This window comes from Sinohyriopsis cumingii, chromosome 15 (genome assembly GCF_028554795.1).
Source record: "Sinohyriopsis cumingii isolate HCF-2022 chromosome 15, ASM2855479v2, whole genome shotgun sequence".
Lineage (NCBI taxonomy): Eukaryota > Metazoa > Mollusca > Bivalvia > Unionida > Unionidae > Sinohyriopsis > Sinohyriopsis cumingii.
Window position 1 is genome coordinate 89,958,474 of NC_142975.1, and position 17,299 is coordinate 89,975,772.

At 36.0% G+C, this 17,299-nt stretch overlaps 1 protein-coding gene across 1 annotated transcript in view; it reads left to right on the forward strand.

The window, feature by feature from the left end:
• The first annotated feature begins 6 nt into the window (after positions 1-6).
• Positions 7-17,299, forward strand: part of LOC149782281 (uncharacterized) — a 65,244-nt gene continuing 47,951 nt past the window's right edge. Inside the window, exon 1 of the mRNA XM_089933662.1 lies at positions 7-95. The gene's annotated coding sequence lies outside the window, so the exon portion shown is untranslated. The remainder of the gene's footprint in view (positions 96-17,299) is intronic.

Sequence of the window (17,299 nt, forward strand, 5' to 3'; positions counted from 1 at the left end):
TGCAATAAATTCCAGAATTGTTCTGAATATAACATACATTGACATCCAAGAAAACGACGGCGGCTGTCCTTGGTACTTCCTTCAGATATACTTGGGTGGGTGCATAATGTTAATCATAAGGTATTCGAGGTTTATTATATTTGATGACAATATAACCGGATTTTCTTCCTGTCACTAACAGTCAGCGAATCTTACTTTCAGCAAAAATGTTATAGTTTAAAGGGTGAATCAATATAATTTCATGTGCTTATCGTATATGCTGGTACTACCCCAGGCATAGCAGTATCACAACTTTTATCCAAACCATTTTGTATCAACTTTTTATGAAAACTAATTTTAATTAAGCACACCGTTATTTTTAAGGTCACTGTGCTTGTTCTCGTTATATAGTTTATCATTTCTTTTGATGTAATCCATAGAGTATAACACACGTTAAAAGGTGTGAAAATCCTCCCCATAAGAAATATTAGGCTTTTAGTCAATATCGTTTGAATGATATTATAATGTGAAATTGAAAGCCTTTATTTATGCGTGTGTAGAACATATATCAAAGTTTCAAATTCTGTAACCCTAAAGTTGTTTATCATCATATGAATCAATCACATTTACATGAGGTAAGCATGAACATACTAGCTAATTCAAAGAACGCAATCGTCGATCCTACCCATCGCACACATCTCCTTTATGCATAATCAGGCTTCAGTTTCTTTACGAGAAAGCAGTAACTTTCACTGAAGTTATCTTTCATTATTGCAAAACTTATGTAATGGGTTCGTATGATCTGTGTGTGGCTAAATTAATTGCAAACGAAGCCAATCACCTGTTATTGGATCCTAATACAGTCCCTAAGAAAATTTTTTTTTAGTTTTTCTCTTATTTCTGATAGAAATGAGAAAACAAGTTTAGATAGTACTATGCATTCAGACGACAGCAGCAGGGAAGTTCTACAGACCCCCTGGCTCAGATAATTTTAAGCCTCTCACCAAACATTTATCCGTAGAAGCCTCAGATTTCAAAAATAAAGCCTCCTACGCAAAATAATCCGCAAAATTTCAACCCAAAGTGCATTTTTAGGCATAAAAAAAAGGCAGCTTTTTTTTGGGGGGGTATTGTAAAATTTGTTTGTTGTTGCAAATTTGGGTTGCAATTTTATGAGTAAATTTGATCAAGACCGATTCGATATCTACTACGTGGATCATGAAGATTGATCGTGACAAATCCGTGTGGAGTCGCTTGAGCGTGACTAAAGAAATTTTTAAACTTATTTATATCCATATCGCCATTGCACCAAGTTTGATGGATATTCCTCAGCGTGTGAGTATCAACGCCATTAAATACCGATAAAATATTACAATTATCTCTAATAACCTTTGGAATTTGCGTATATCGCTGCGTCACGTAAATCACATCGGTGTTCTTGTGTCGGCCACGCGAGAATATCCTAGCCGGATTAGTTTGCTTATCCAGCATCACATCATCGAAAACAACAAGATTATTAGCATCACCATCTAAATTTTCCACTGATGGAGTTTCATTGATATCCGTTATAAATTCTATTGTGCCATCCTCAGTATTATCACTAAATTCCTTCAGTACTTGATAACATCGCTGATCATCAACGGATGGCGCAACTAAATACAATTTATCCCATTTTAGCCATCTCATTATCAAATTTAGCAATAACTGCGTTTTTCCAGATCCCGACGGTCCAATAATTATCATTCTTATCGAATTTGGTAATGCTGAAGTGTGTTTCACTTGCTCGCGTTTTTTCGTGGCTGAAAAATCAATTACATTCATGTTATTAGAATATTATGGATTCATATTGTGTTAAGTGTCGCACTCGAACTGCTACGCTAAATCCAATCGAAGTTGTTACACGCAACAACAGGAATGCTATCAAAGGTGAATGTGCGGTTTGTGGTACAATCAAATATAGATTCGTTAAAAAAAAGATAGAAGAACCGGAGGAGATATTACCGCCTCCTTAACAAATCTGCCAGGATTGCCTTGGGCGAAATATCCCGGAGAGAAACATCTGCCAGGATACAACTATTGCGGACCTGGTACAAGGCTAGATATAAGACTTAATAATAATAATCAACCAAATCCTGGTGAAGAACCAGTAAATGCTATTGATAACGCATGCTACTATCACAATCTTGCATATCGCAGTGGAGATTTAGAACAACGACATCTCGCTGATGTGAAGCTAATTCACGCAATAGACGCAGTACCTAATAAAAAATTCAAAGAAAAATTGGCAACTTGGTTGATAAAAGGAGCAATGAAAGGTAAATTAGTTCTCGGTGCTGGTAAATTATAATGGAGCAGATATATTATTCTCCGCGAGGATTTTGGAAAGGAAAATCAGCAATTGCCAAACTTGCCAAGGCCGCAAAAGTAAAACACTCCACCGCTGCATCATGGTTATCAAAGCAAGCTGTTTGGCAAATTTATCTTCCTCCGCCTAAGAAAATACCATATGCGAGTTTCTCTGTCAGTGTACCTAACGAAGTTCATCAGGCCGACTTAATGTTTCTTCCTTACGATACCGTTGACGGAGTTATATACAAATATGTTCTGACGGTTGTTGATATTGCAAGTAGGTACAAAGAAGCGGAACCGTTATCGAATAAAACAGCAACAGATATTGCTAAGGCGTTTAGCGAAATTTATTCACGATCTCCATTAACATGGCCGAAGCTTCTCCAGGTTGATCCAGGTCGAGAATTTCTTGGCGCGGTTACTTCACTGATGAAAAAGAATAATGTTAAAATCCGTCGCGGTATTGTAGGTGTTCATCACAATCAAGCTATCGTTGAGAGATTCAATAAAACTCTTGCAGAACGATTATTCGGATATCAGTACGCGCGCGAATTTATCCAAGATAAACGATCTCACGATTGGGTAACAAGATTACCTCACGTGATTAACGCACTAAATAACGAAGTAACACGAACAATATCAATGAAACCCGCAATTGCAATTACAAAAACAAATATACCACTAAAGCGAAGTTCAATAATTTCGCCGGTGTTAGGTAGTGTCACGGTTAGATATTTATATAAAGAAGGAGAAGCCGAGGGTGGCAGAAAAAGAGCAACCGATCCAAACTGGAGTGTTACAACACATAAAATATCGGCAGTAACAAGATCATCAGGAAGACCAGCAATTTATTTTCTAGATTCATTAGCACCACAACGAGGATTTACCAAAGAGGAACTACAAGTAATTCCAAAGGATACTCAATTACCGCCATCTTCGTTAATGTGAAATTTAATTCTACCCAACTGAGATAATTTTCTTACTCGAGACACGGCTAGATAAACTAAATTTGACCAGGAAATTCTATCATCGACAATCCAGACTTGACCATCTACTGTTAATCCCTGTGACGAGTGAATCGTTGCTGCATATCCGAGTTTCCACGGCGATCTTTCTGCGCTTATCGCATCATTGACAAGATTAATATCAACGAAAATAATATCGTTCAAAACCATTATTTTTTCTTCTCCGCACGGCAAAGTAACATTAATATTTTGTTTTCTAGTATCAGCGGGCCTATAGCATAATGGTACCGGCAACGTTGGAAATTTCTCATAATGAAGTTTGAATAATATTTCCTGAATATTATCACGAACAATTTTTCTGCTAGCCACAATCAAATGATCTGGACGCCACAAGGATAGAAAATTATCCATCGAAGTCTCGTCAATTATTTTTCTCATCACATCACATTGAAACTTATTAGGTTGCAATCGAATCATTTTTTTAAACTCAGTTAGTAAATTATCATTAGATCTATAATCGGCATCAATCTCTTCATAATAATCCACAAAGTTTCTGAGCCATCTATGAGGAGATTCACCATCAATAGGATCAGGTTGACCATGATCTCCGCACATTATCACTGCAGTATTTTTTTCTTCCAACCAACTTAGGAATGATTTTAGTATAACTAAATTTACTGTGCAAATTTCATCAAATACTATAATCTTGTTGATATATTTGTTTCCCATTCGAGCCGGATCCCATAATCCACCACTGTACTTGAAATAACTGTGATACGTGCAAGAACTAACGCCACGCTGCTTTATTTCTCTTGCTAACCTGTGAGTTGGAGTTAACACTATCATATCAGAGTTTGAAAATAAGTTTATCGCTCGTGTGGTTTTACCACTACCGCCAGGACCATTCAGATAAACGAATTTGTTTCGTGAAATCGGATCAAACGCAGATGATGCTGCTGATACTTCATCGCATTGGTCTTTATGAAACTTATCGCAATCTTCTACATCAGCGTCTTCACAATAATCTAGAATATCCTCATTCTTTATTCTCCAAGTTCCCCATGAATCATTAGTGATTAAATTTTCCAACCTACACTGATATTTCTTATCGATATAAAATGAATCCGTTGCAACTCTTACCGCGATATCGGCAAATTTATTTATCATCGACAATAAATTAATACTCACATAAGCGAGCATCGATGATCTTAGATGAGTATACTGCGCTGACTCTCCATCGAGATAACTAATCACGGTACCTAGTTTCGTTCCATCAATAATAATATTTTCTCTATTGCAAAATATTCCACGCGATACTGTATCAGCAATAATAAAATCCATCTCAGCATCATTGATGAATAATCTAGCGTGTCTGTGCTTATGATCAACTGATCCTCCTTGAGTGAATTTACCAATTATTTTTCTTCCAATATCTTTCGCGTTCTCACAATCTGTGGGTAACCACACTTCAGTTTGTTTCCTATAGGATATAATTGCTTCACTCACTATCAGCGATAGTAACATCGACGAATCCAACATATATCTCAACAGCACTATGGGAACCCATCTTCGCTGAGATAAATGCCGACCAAACCAAATATAGCAAATCCTATGCAAATTCTCAGCAAGTTCGAACGAAGTAACATGAGCGAATCCTGTCATAACAAAATCGGGTAATGGTCCGTTGATTGCCACTCTTGTCATCTCGCTGGTAGGATGGCCGAATTTAGCAAAGTAATCTGCACAATCGCCATATCCAAGGAAACTTCCAGGATAGCACGCGCTCATATCAACTGAAATCATATCTTCGAAATAATATTTGGTATTCCACAATCCTCCGTGACCATATTCGATACAGCTAAGTTGAATATCATTAAGAAATTCATTCTTCGTGGGTTTCCACGAATTTCTCTCTCTCGCAGCGTGAGCGGCAACAGACGGAATGGTAAAGCAGTTCGTTAATAACTGATCTGGATTTGACGAATACTTCTCCGCGATATTTTTCATCGAATCGTGTAATATTTCATCACGGTAAATATCTCCGCGTGGCAAGATAAATTGATCGTATTTTTCTTCGCTAGAAAATAACCAAGTTGATATTGGATCGGACTTGGCTAATAATTTGATAAACCGGAACATTGCATCAGTGCCATCCGTGGAAGATTCCGCGGGATAGAATTTAACAACACGATCCTTCGGGAATATCATTACCGAATGCGACCACGCATGTGAATTGTGATCAACGATTTCGATTGGTGTTCCTCGAGATTTATACGGCGACGAGTATAATATTTCACCCGATAACGTTTTAACCGTAATAGGAAATTTGAGTTTCTTGCTCAACGCAGCAACATCATCAATCGATGCGCCATTAGTAACTGTATTTGCCCACGTGTTAATTTTATCCAATCTCAATTGAGTTAGACCGGATCCGCGACGAGTATTTCTCATGTGTTCGATCACTCTCTCAGCAACGCAATTTATCATCGGTGATTCTTTCATCGCAGGTAGATTTTTCGCATCAGGATTATTATTCAGCCGATAAATTCCATACACTACAGCACTAGAAGGATAGGCTCTAGCATAATAAGGACCATCAATTCCCAATAATAATCCTGGCTTCGAATTCTTATCAAGAACGACATTTTTCTTACCGCCGCGTACTGGATCTCGTTTATCGCGAATAATCCAAGTATCGTCCGGCATTTGTGCAATAAATTTTATTCCGAAAATAAATCGCTCTTCTTTGTGTTCGGATTTTATGTGTTCGATTATCTTCCTTGCTCGCTCCAAATTCATCGTAGCATCAACGAAGTTAGTTTTCCACGTCGACCAAACATGAATCGCGCCATCGTCGAAAAATTCCTTCTTCGCACGATCTACTTCAGGAACAATAAATTCTGCCTCATCAAGATCAAATAAGTCCATTATTATATTTTAGACAAATATCTAATTATAATAATGAAGCAATGCGCTTGGATAATAGTCGGATCAACAAAATCATGTGATAAATCTTGCAGAGGTGAATATTGCGGCGCTCATATATACGAAGTTCGACGAGGCAACAAAGGACCACAACGATGTTTGGTTTGCCAAGTTGGCATTCGAGGAAAGACTCGATTATGTTTTTCTTGTGGTGGAAAGAAATATCGTGAGCTACGGAGATATTATGAAAAGAAATCTTCCTCAGTAATTTCTTGTGAAGAAGATTATATTAATCGTTTCAAAGCAAATTATGATTTAGAAGTATAAAATATTATATATGGAAATGAAATCAACGATTCCTATGAGTGAATATAGATCACATCCTACCATTGATGATTATGAAGCATCCAAGGATGGAAATGTGAGACACATCAGAACGAAGAATCTTGTTGGTAATATTAATATGAATGGATATCTCAAATTCACAATCAGCAAAAATAATAGGCGAAGAAAAACAAATTACTTCGTTCATAGATTTGTGTTCGAATGTTTCCATGGACTCATCAGAGACAATTTGGTTATAGATCATATCGATGGAAATAAACTTAATAATGAATTAACTAATCTTCGAGCTGTGACTCAGAGTGAAAATTGTTCCTCGGGTAACACTGGAAAACATCCGAAAGATGCCAAGTCAGTTAAGTCGGTAAATCAAGAAACAAATGAAGAAATTGCATTTGAGTCGATATATGCTGCTGCGAAATTTTATGAAATTACTCCAGTATCGATATGGCGAGTAGCGGAGGGAATAAACCACAGAACATTTTCCTACAATCTCGGTGAGTGGATCAGATTCTTCTATGTTCCAATAATATTTGATGATGATGAAGAATAATTAAATACTACAAAATTAGTATAATGGACGAAGAAATAATAAACGATATTATGGGAGAGATTAATAGTTTGAAAAGAAAAATAGATCTCCCATCGGACCTTGATGTGAATAAAATCAGATCAGAATTCGAAACAATTATTCTAGGGAGACTCGAATATAAATATACTCTGCCGTCAGAATATAAATTAATAAAGAAGATCCAAATCGCGATGTATCAATCACTTGCGACAGTCAGCGATGATCACATCGAGGATTTTGTTAAATTATCAACGCTAGTAGAAAAAGCTAGATTAATTTTATCCGACGCATATGAATCAAGGAAAATCACAAGTTCTCGTGTCAGACAACTGAAAAAACTTGTTGATGAGAATAAAGCAAGAGAATCTCTGATTCCTAAGACGGCATAAATTTACAAAATAAAAAAAAAGATTAATTTTGAAAAATTCTTCTGGGTTTTATTTATTTTTTTCGTTTGTTTTTCCCTGGGATACAGATTTAAAAATCAAAAACTTTCGCTTACGATTTTACCAACAAACTAATACTCAGCGTTTCTCCGCGAATATCAAGTAAATTTCCATCTTGATTTGTTAGTTTGAAATTTATTCTTGATAATAATCGATTATGACAGCGTAGGTAAAACGGATTAACCGGCTCCTTTATTATCAAGTAACCAGGAGAGACGTTAGGAGAGAATGTGTATAATACAAATCCCTGCTCCGCTCTTGATATTGCAGGATCAACATTGTAGCTACCTTCCACAACATCAGCATGAAGATAAACAGCAATCACTTCGGTTATATTAACTATCCCAGGTGATATATGTCTCCCTTGTCCAATTCCATCATTATCATGCATCAAGATTGATTCTGCTTGTGTTTTCTTCTTAACCCAAGCGTCATGCAATTTAGGAAATAACTTATCAGTCGTATCAGTGACAAATTTTCTCATCTCATCAACATTGTAGCCGGGAAATTTATAATTTGGCAACGTCCTCTCGGTTAGATTATGTCGTTGCATAAATGCGTTAATAATAAAACCCATACCAAAAACGGCGCTGTTTTGTATATAGCCCGTTGCTAGTTCGTTAATAAGTTCCATATCAGCAGCTAATTTATTTATCCGCTCTGTTGTAATTATAATTTCGTTGCATGAAGCTTGTACGTTAAATACGCAATCTTGGAAATAATGTTCTAACAGTTTCTTTTGTATTTCGTATTCGTTGATAATTTTAACAAATAATATTGTAATGCTATCCTCGAACAAATCTAGCATATAAACTGATCCTGATGAAAAATCAAGACTCGCCTTAGTTTGTTCATACTGATCAATATAGTCCAAGTCAAGTCCGTGGTAGTTTTTTTCATTGCTGATGAAGTCGGACTTCTTTGGTTCTGGTGTTGTTATTCTACCAGGCGGAATATCAGGCCAGCCTAATACTGTCCTGATAGATGAACGGTAAATATCTACCATATACGGCGATTTTACTTCAATGATTGATGATAACGTTGGTTCATGTGCTGATATCTTTATTCCTGGATTAGCATCGCCAGTAATATTCGATATTCTAGTGTTGAACTCGCTATTTATCTGTTCAATCTCATAGCTGCCGGTTGGTATACTAACGACAAACCAACTAGGAGTTCCATCGGCGTGTTTCTTATCAGCAACAACAAGTGAATTGTTTGATAATAATTTACCGAATGATTTTGATCTGATATTAGGCCAACTATTATAAACTCGTAACTGTATCAATGCCATTTCCTTTGCACCAATTGGAGTTGGAAAATTAATACTAAATTCTGGATTAGTTGAGCTTAGTGATATTAATGTTGTTATTGGCGGAGTCGTGTTTGTCACTATCTGGACTAACTCGGACATTATTATTATTCATTTGTTCAATCTCCGAGTAGATGCTGATCATCGAATAAAATTCTATATCGGATATAACTCCATCGTTGAGACTTTCGGAAATCAGCGATGATAACTTCGAATATGCGTCATTGATCTTAGTTAGTTTGTTTTTGTACGATAATAGTTTCTCGCTTGTACACGAAGATATTTTTCTTGCAATGATATTGAGAACGCCAGCTATCGTTGTTGTTGATGAAATTATTATCGTTGCTACGATCGGTGCGATTGTTGTTACCACGGATAAAACAATACCCGCACCGGCGATTATTGCTGATGCGGTATAAACAACAACATCAATAGTAACTAATCTGCGCTGGTATTTCTTTATTTTTATTTGATACTCGTCTATTTGTTTTTTTAGTGAATCTTGCCATGATCGCGCAAGATTATATCGATAATCCGATGCGGTCATTATTAGTTATTTATCTAGCCAATTCTTAGTAAATTTTCAGCTAGTTGGAAGTTTATCTAGCTAAATTTGATTACTGGAATTTTTTCAGCTGGTTGGGGTTTCCCTATTTCGACAACTATTGTTCCTGGAGAGATTTCATGCCATGTGGCTAAAAATTCGAAAATTACAAAATAAAACACTTGTCCCGTGGTGGTTCTATCCGGCGGTGTTAATCTGAAAGTCTCAGTATCATTTTTGTTCATAGAAATAATAAAAAATCCAGGATAATATTCACAAATGCTGTATTTGACAGCCTTCACGCTAAGTTTTGTTTTTCCGGCGAGAATATATATTCGATAAATACCTTGTATCGGCGCAGTAAAAGAAAAAGAATCATTTTCAGGCGTCCAGATAAGATCTTGCGCCCCCAACACAAATGACACGTGGCAAGATAAATTATCTGCCACTACTTGATCTGGTATATTAAATTTCGAAAGTTTATTAATTTTCAATTTTGATAGTTTTGTGTTGATACCTAGAATTTCTTTGTCGTACAATGTCGTATCAACTTTTTCACTTATTGTTGTATTTACCTTAGCAATTTCTTCGTTGATAGATTTTACTCTCTCGTCAAGATCGTCGTGTGATATTTTATCGACCTTTCCATTAATGATTTGACGTATCACGGAAATTTCTTCATTAATTTTGATAATATCCTCGTTGATTTTTTTTGTTTTCTCGTCAAGAAAATTATGTGATGTTTTATCAACTTTTTTTTCCATTACGGTATTTATCTTGGTAACATCTGCGAGAATACCAGTAACATCATCGCCGATTTTCTTCGTTCTTTTTAGGAGATTATCATGTGATGATTTATCAACTTTTTGATTTGCTAATCCACGAACCGTTTCAACTTCCTTATTGATTTTAGTAATATCTTCGTCGATTTTCTTTGTTTTCTCGTCATGTGATGTTTTATCAACTTTTTGATTTGCTAATACACGAACCGTTTCAACTTCCTTATTGATTTTGGCGATATCTTCAACGATTTTCTTTGTTTTCTCGTCGTGTGATGATTTATCAACTTTTTGATTAGCTAATTCACGAACCGCGTTAATATCATCGTTGATGGATTTTGTTTTCTCGTCGTGTGATGTTTTATCAACTTTCTGAACCATTGTGGTATTTATCTTTGTAACATCGGCGAGAATGTTAGTAACATCCCTGGTTGTTCTTGTTAGTTTTTCACCAAGATCGTCGTGTGCTGATTTATCGACTTTCTGTTGTGTTAATCCACGAACTGCTTCAATGTCCTTACTAACCTTAATAATATCATCACTGATTTTCTTTGTTTTTTCGTCGTGTGATGTTTTATCAACTTTTTGATTTACTAATCCACGAACTGCGTTAATATCATCGTTGATGGATTTTGTTTTCTCGTCGTGTGATGTTTTATCAACTTTCTGTTGTGTTAATCCACGAACTGCTTCAATGTCCTTACTAACCTTAATAATATCATCACTGATTTTCTTTGTTTTTTCGTCGTGTGATGTTTTATCAACTTTTTGATTTGCGATTTGACGCACCGCGTTAATATCCTCATCAATCTTCTTTGTTTTCTCGTCGTGTGATGTTTTATCAACTTTTTGATTTGCGATTTGACGCACCGCGTTAATATCCTCATCAATCTTCTTTGTTTTCTCGTCGTGTGATGATTTATCAATTTTTTGAATCGCTAATCCACGAACTGCGTTAATATCAGCAAGAATGTTAGTAACATCCCTGGTTGTTCTTGTTAGTTTTTCACCAAGATCATTGTGTGATGATTTATCGACTTTCTGTTGTGTTAATCCACGAACTGCTTCAATGTCCTTACTAACTTTAATAATATCATCACTGATGGATTTTGTTTTCTCATCATATAATGATTTATCGACTTTCTGTTGTGTTAATCCACGAACTGCTTCAATGTCCTTACTAACTTTAGTAATATCATCACTGATGGATTTTGTTTTCTCATCATATAATGATTTATCGATTTTCTGTTCACGTACTGTGTTAATATCTGCGAGAATACCAGTAACGTCCATGGTTGTTTTTGTTAGTTTTTCACTAAGATAATCGTGTGATGATTTATCGACTTTTTGATGAGTTAATCCACGAACCGTTTCAATGTCCTTGTTGATTTGATTGATATTATCATTAATGGATTTTGTTTTCTCGTCGTGTGATGATTTATCAACCTTTTCACTTATTGCAGTATTTATCTTTGTAACATCGGCAAGAATGTTAGTAACGTCCCTGGTTGTTCTTGTTAGTTTTTCACCAAGATCATCGTGTGATGTTTTATCAATTTTTTGGTGTACTAATCCGCGAACTGTTTCAATATCTTTGCTGATTTGATCAATATCATCATTGATAGATTTTGTTTTCTCGTCTTTCTGATTCATTAACACACGCATTGTTTCAATATCAGCACTAATTTTCTTTGTTTTATCGCTAAGATCGTCGTGTGATGTTTTATCAGCTTTTTGAAATGTTAGTGAACGCACCGCTTCGATATCTTTGTTTATCTTGGCAATATCATCGTTGATGGATTTTGTTTTTTCAACAAGATCATCGTAATCATCACTTCCACGTAACGATTCGATGTGTTTATTGATTTTTGCAATATCGTCGTTGATTTTCTTTGTCGTCTTGCTAAGATCGTCGTATAACACTTTATCGCCTTTCTTATCCATTGTGGTTTTTATTTCAGAAACGTCAGCGATAATATTAGTAATATCTTCGTTGATCTTTCCTACTTTATCAATGAGGTCATCGTGCAATTCCTGATCAACTTTTTTCTTTGTTAATTGATCTGCGACGAATGAAGTATCAGTTGTTTTCTTTATATTATCATCAACTTTCTTGCTAAGTTGTTTTAAGGTTTCATCGAGTTTTTTAAGATCGTTAGTTAGTTTAGTTAGTTGCTTTGTAAGTTTTTCCTGATCTTCATTGTAGACTGCCTTATCCAACTTTAACAATAATGTCGCTGATAGTTCTTTATCAGATTTTTCTACATCTGCGATATTTGCCTTTGATGGTAAACTTGCGATAATATTAGTAACGTCAGTGATAGATTTTGTTACTGAATCTGATAATTGAGTAAATTGCTTGATGCGTTCGTTATATTCATCTCGGCTAATCATATCAGTTACTTTGACATTGCTAGTTTGTAATCGACCTTCGGTATTTTGAAAAACAGCAATTTCACCAGGATTTATTTCTGCCAACGATAGAAGATTGTTAATGTCTTTCTTGGTTGCAAAATTTGATGTATCGATTTTTTTTTCTTCATCTGTTTCTTCTTTCTTTCTAAAGAGAGATCTACCATAAATGTCAACCATGATATTTATCTACGGTATATTCAAATAAAATTTTGTGATAAGGGCGGGATGATTTTGAAATTGCATCAAGAACGTTAATTGATTCTGGACCGCATATTGGTGGATCGGTTGATGTTTGCGTTGGAAGTGTTGAATACCAAACTGGAAGTTTCAGCGAGGAAATATATTTGAAAAATTCGTTTGGTGGTGCTAGTCCATACGAATCAAAGTAAATGATTTCGCGAGGATTAATCGCGTACGCAACCCAGTGAGTGCCAGGGCCGGAATTTTTATCGAGGTTAATTATTCCTGTCTCGGTAGAATTTGGTTTGTCCGGTAATTGATCTCGCATGAATACTCCTCTGAAAAATCTTATTTTCTTTTTCTTTGCTTCATTGATTAAATCTAAATTCGATGATGGCGTGATGATCTTAGGCCGGATCCGTACATTGGAGGTCGTCCTAGTCTCAGGCCGGATCCGCGATGGTATTTTTTTTTACCGTATCTTCCTCCGGTAACTTTATCCAATAATTTTTTAACTCCGAATCCAGCCGTTGCTGATAACGCGCCCGTTATCAACGGAGCTAATAAAGGCAATAGGAAAGGAAGGAAGCCACCTACCTTGATCATGTCTTTCACTGCGCCAATGGAGAGAGTTACATGAACACCAGAATTCGCTGATCTGGCTTTGGTAAATCGTCCGTGTTGACCTCGTGTCAGTGATAGTTTGTTAGGTCCACCGTGAATCTGATTATTTTTCAAGATTAATTTTAAACCTCTTCGCGCTGTTGTTGCTGCTTGAAGTTTTTTTATCTGACCCGGGGTCAGTGTTACGCTGACGTGTTCGTATGGCATATTAATAATCACTTTATCTAAATTTAGAATTTATCACATATTTTCTACGGGCGCGTCGATGACTCTCATTCTACCACTGATGCCTTCTAGGATCATTGTTCTATCACTAAGAATAACCGCGATGGCTCTCGCCGGTCCTCCAGTGTTAATTCTGGCTTTGAAATGAATATCGACAACCGACTGCTTTACCAAATCAAGATGTTCCAGGGAAAAGTAATAGATGGGATAGAGAGTATTAAAATCTAGTTGTGATATTTGCAATCCGGTATCAATATTTTGATCGCGACCCATATAACTTAATAATCGATGATACGCGCGTGCCGTAGAATATTGAGCAAAATTGATAGCTATTTCTTCGGATGGTTCTTGTTGACCGTTTATTCTTAATGATACGTTTGTTGCCCCAAATTGATCAAATATCATGTGACTGTGAGTTTGATCGTATCTATTTGCATTTTGAAGAACAATGAATATATGCCTGGGTGCTGAAACGCCTTGCTGTGACGCAATTCGCCAAGTGTATATTCCGTTCATATTAACATCGGAGGAGTCGGTTGTTGTTGTTAACCAGGACATAATGGATTTTCCTCCTTGATTCATGAATGATAATAATTTTTCTTCTTCGCGAATTGATGGTGTTACTGCTGGCATCCACAAAGTAATTTTATTTAATGTTACCTTACCAGCATCACCCGCCTCTCGCCAAATGGCTCTATCATTACCCGCGGCATCTCGAATAAAGGAAATTGTATGCTTTGCTCCATAAATAACTTTCCTGAAATGCCGGCAAAATCCAAAAATATGAGACAACGGAATTGCACAAGAGAAATTATTCTCCGGTCCGACTAACATTTTTTTTCGCGTAGCAAATCCAAGATTGTAATTTTCAGTTTGATTAATTATCATATTTTCAACATCAACAGCAGCATTACCAGCGTTATTATTCGGTCGTCTAACGACAAACGGTTTGAATATAGGTGCATCAGAATTGTCCTTAGCAAACATCATACTAGGACCAGCTGATCTGGTAAAATCATCCGAGTATCTTGCTAAACCTATAATTGTTGTTGCTACATCAACATTTTCAGTTATTGATTCAATCTCTCTTCCATCAATCATGTAAGTGGCACTCTTGAATAATGCCATGATACCGTTATTCACAAATCCAACGTTAAAATCTGCAGCGTAGTTGGTATTATCGGTTTTATTAAGTATTCCAACAACCTCGATATACGCCTCAGACGGAAGAAAATATCTTGTTGTATCGTGAACTTGAATTTCCTTGCGGTTTGGTGTATTTGGTTCAACTAACTCGTACGAGAAATACTGAAAATCTCGCACGGATGTGTCTCTACCTACGGGTTCGTCCATGTCAAACACTTCATTTGACACTTGTGAAAACATTATTACTAATGATATCGTCTAAAACGAAGACCATCTCCTGAAATAAAACTTGTATTTCCAAGATTTGTATTTGCAATCTCATGAGCTAGATTTGTGTTTGCAATCTCATGAGCTAGATTTGTGTTTGCAATTTCATGTGCTATATTTGTCTTAGCAACTTCCTGCGCCAGATCGTTTATTTTCTTATTTGCTGCTTCATTTATGGTTTTGCTAATTTCTGGCGGCATCTCTCTAGTGATAGGTAATCTGACTGGTCTTTCTTTACGTATTAAATTTAATATTTTACTTTTGACAGCGTTGAATCCTTTACTAGCTAAATTGCCAATACCAGAAACAGCGGTTTCACCAATCTTTCCTATTGCTTTTAATCCTAGTTGTTTGATCACAGGACCAATTTTAGGTGCTACTCGCGTGACAAGACTTCCAATGATATCGCCAAGTCCGTTGCCGTGAACATATTTATATACTGGCAATCGAGAGTTAACTACGCGGACCGGTGCTGGTCTGCGTTGATGTTTGTGAATAATCATTATTTCAATTGTGTTGTTTTAATCGATAAGCTCATCAACAAGTTCTTTATAAACATGAGAATCAATCACGCCACCACGGAATAATCGCTGACAAATATCTGATGCTTCGTTGATTATTTCGTGAGAGTTATTTCCGGCTCGCTTTCCTCCGATTAATACTTCGAGGCGAGATACGTCGTTAACAACACTGTCGGGGCAAACTGAATATCCATATCCTGTTTTTTGTTTCTCAGGTAATATTTTTTCTTCTCGATCTAATCGATTTATCTTTTCTATAAAATTTTTATAATCAGGATCGCTTATGTCAACCGGCTTCTCCACAGAAGCAAAATACACCGTAGGAATCCACTGGCTTTTTGTCAATCTTAAATGCTGATGTTGTGGATTCAAATATTTTTCTGGTTTCATAAAACCGAATCTAGCTATTTGAATTAATTTATCTTCGTCACTAAATTGTTCAAGAGCATCGTCGGTAAAATAATTTGTTGTTATTATTTTTTGTATTGCCCTTGGATATTCATATTCAAATTCCTCTGGTTCAGTTTTGCTGGATGAAGGTTTTTTATAAAGATTCACATCAACTAAAAAATTAGAATATTCTGGATCGTTTTTAACCGTTGTGACATCATTGTGGATATAGTATATCCACTTGGTCCATTGCGTAAATGTTACTTTTTCGGCAGTATTAGGTTTCATCAATTTTGTTCGTTTATCTTTCCTATAATTTTCTACAGTAAATTTCACAACCTCATCCGGTTTCATTGATTTTATTTCTGCGATAGTATCATCGGTAAATTTACTGGAGCCTGGGATCCTTAATCTTTCTTCTTGTTCTTCTTCTTGTTTCTGTGCTTGTGCTTGACGTACTTGTGTTTGTTCTTGATGAATTTGATCAAGCTGGCCAGGAACAACTCGAGTGTGTTGCTCGATATCTTTCATCATAGGAATAAGCCCAAGATCTCTAAGTTCCTTATCTTTCTTTTGTTTGCCATATGCAGCTTGTTCGATCACTCCAGTAACTGGACTCAACCACTTTGACGATACTTCACCAATATGATGTTGCTCATCATCGTACTCACGAACTTTTTTCTTAAATAATCGTTTTGTCGGAATAAGCTTCTTTACTGCAGCTAATTCTTCTCGCACTAATCTAGCAGAATGAGGTTCTCCAACTGTGCTAGTTTTTTTACTCATCTTATTTTCAACGATATTGTTTTATTGTAAAATAAAATTAGCATCCGCAACCCAAATTTGCAACAACAAACAAATTTTACAATACCCCCCCCCAAAAAAGCTGCCTTTTTTTTTATGCCTAAAAATGCACTTTGGGTTGAAATTTTGCGGATTATTTTGCGTAGGAGGCTTTATTTTTGAAATCTGAGGCTTCTACGGATAAATGTTTGGTGAGAGGCTTAAAATTATCTGAGCCAGGGGGTCTGTAGAACTTCCCTGCTGCTAGACGACAGTATTATTAGAGTTTAAACAGAACACATACAGTTAATGAGTTTAGACTATTGGCTAATGCATAGCGTGATAAAACAAACGGGTGTGTTTATGCCGATTCTGCAATATTCATTCGCACAAAATTTCAAGCAATTTCATTATAATGTAACTATTTTCAGAAAATACAATATAAACCATTCTGACATTTGGAAACGTTGTCTCCATGTTTATTCCTGGAATAATCTCGATGCATTTAAACTTGTATATAATGCATTGGATGTAAT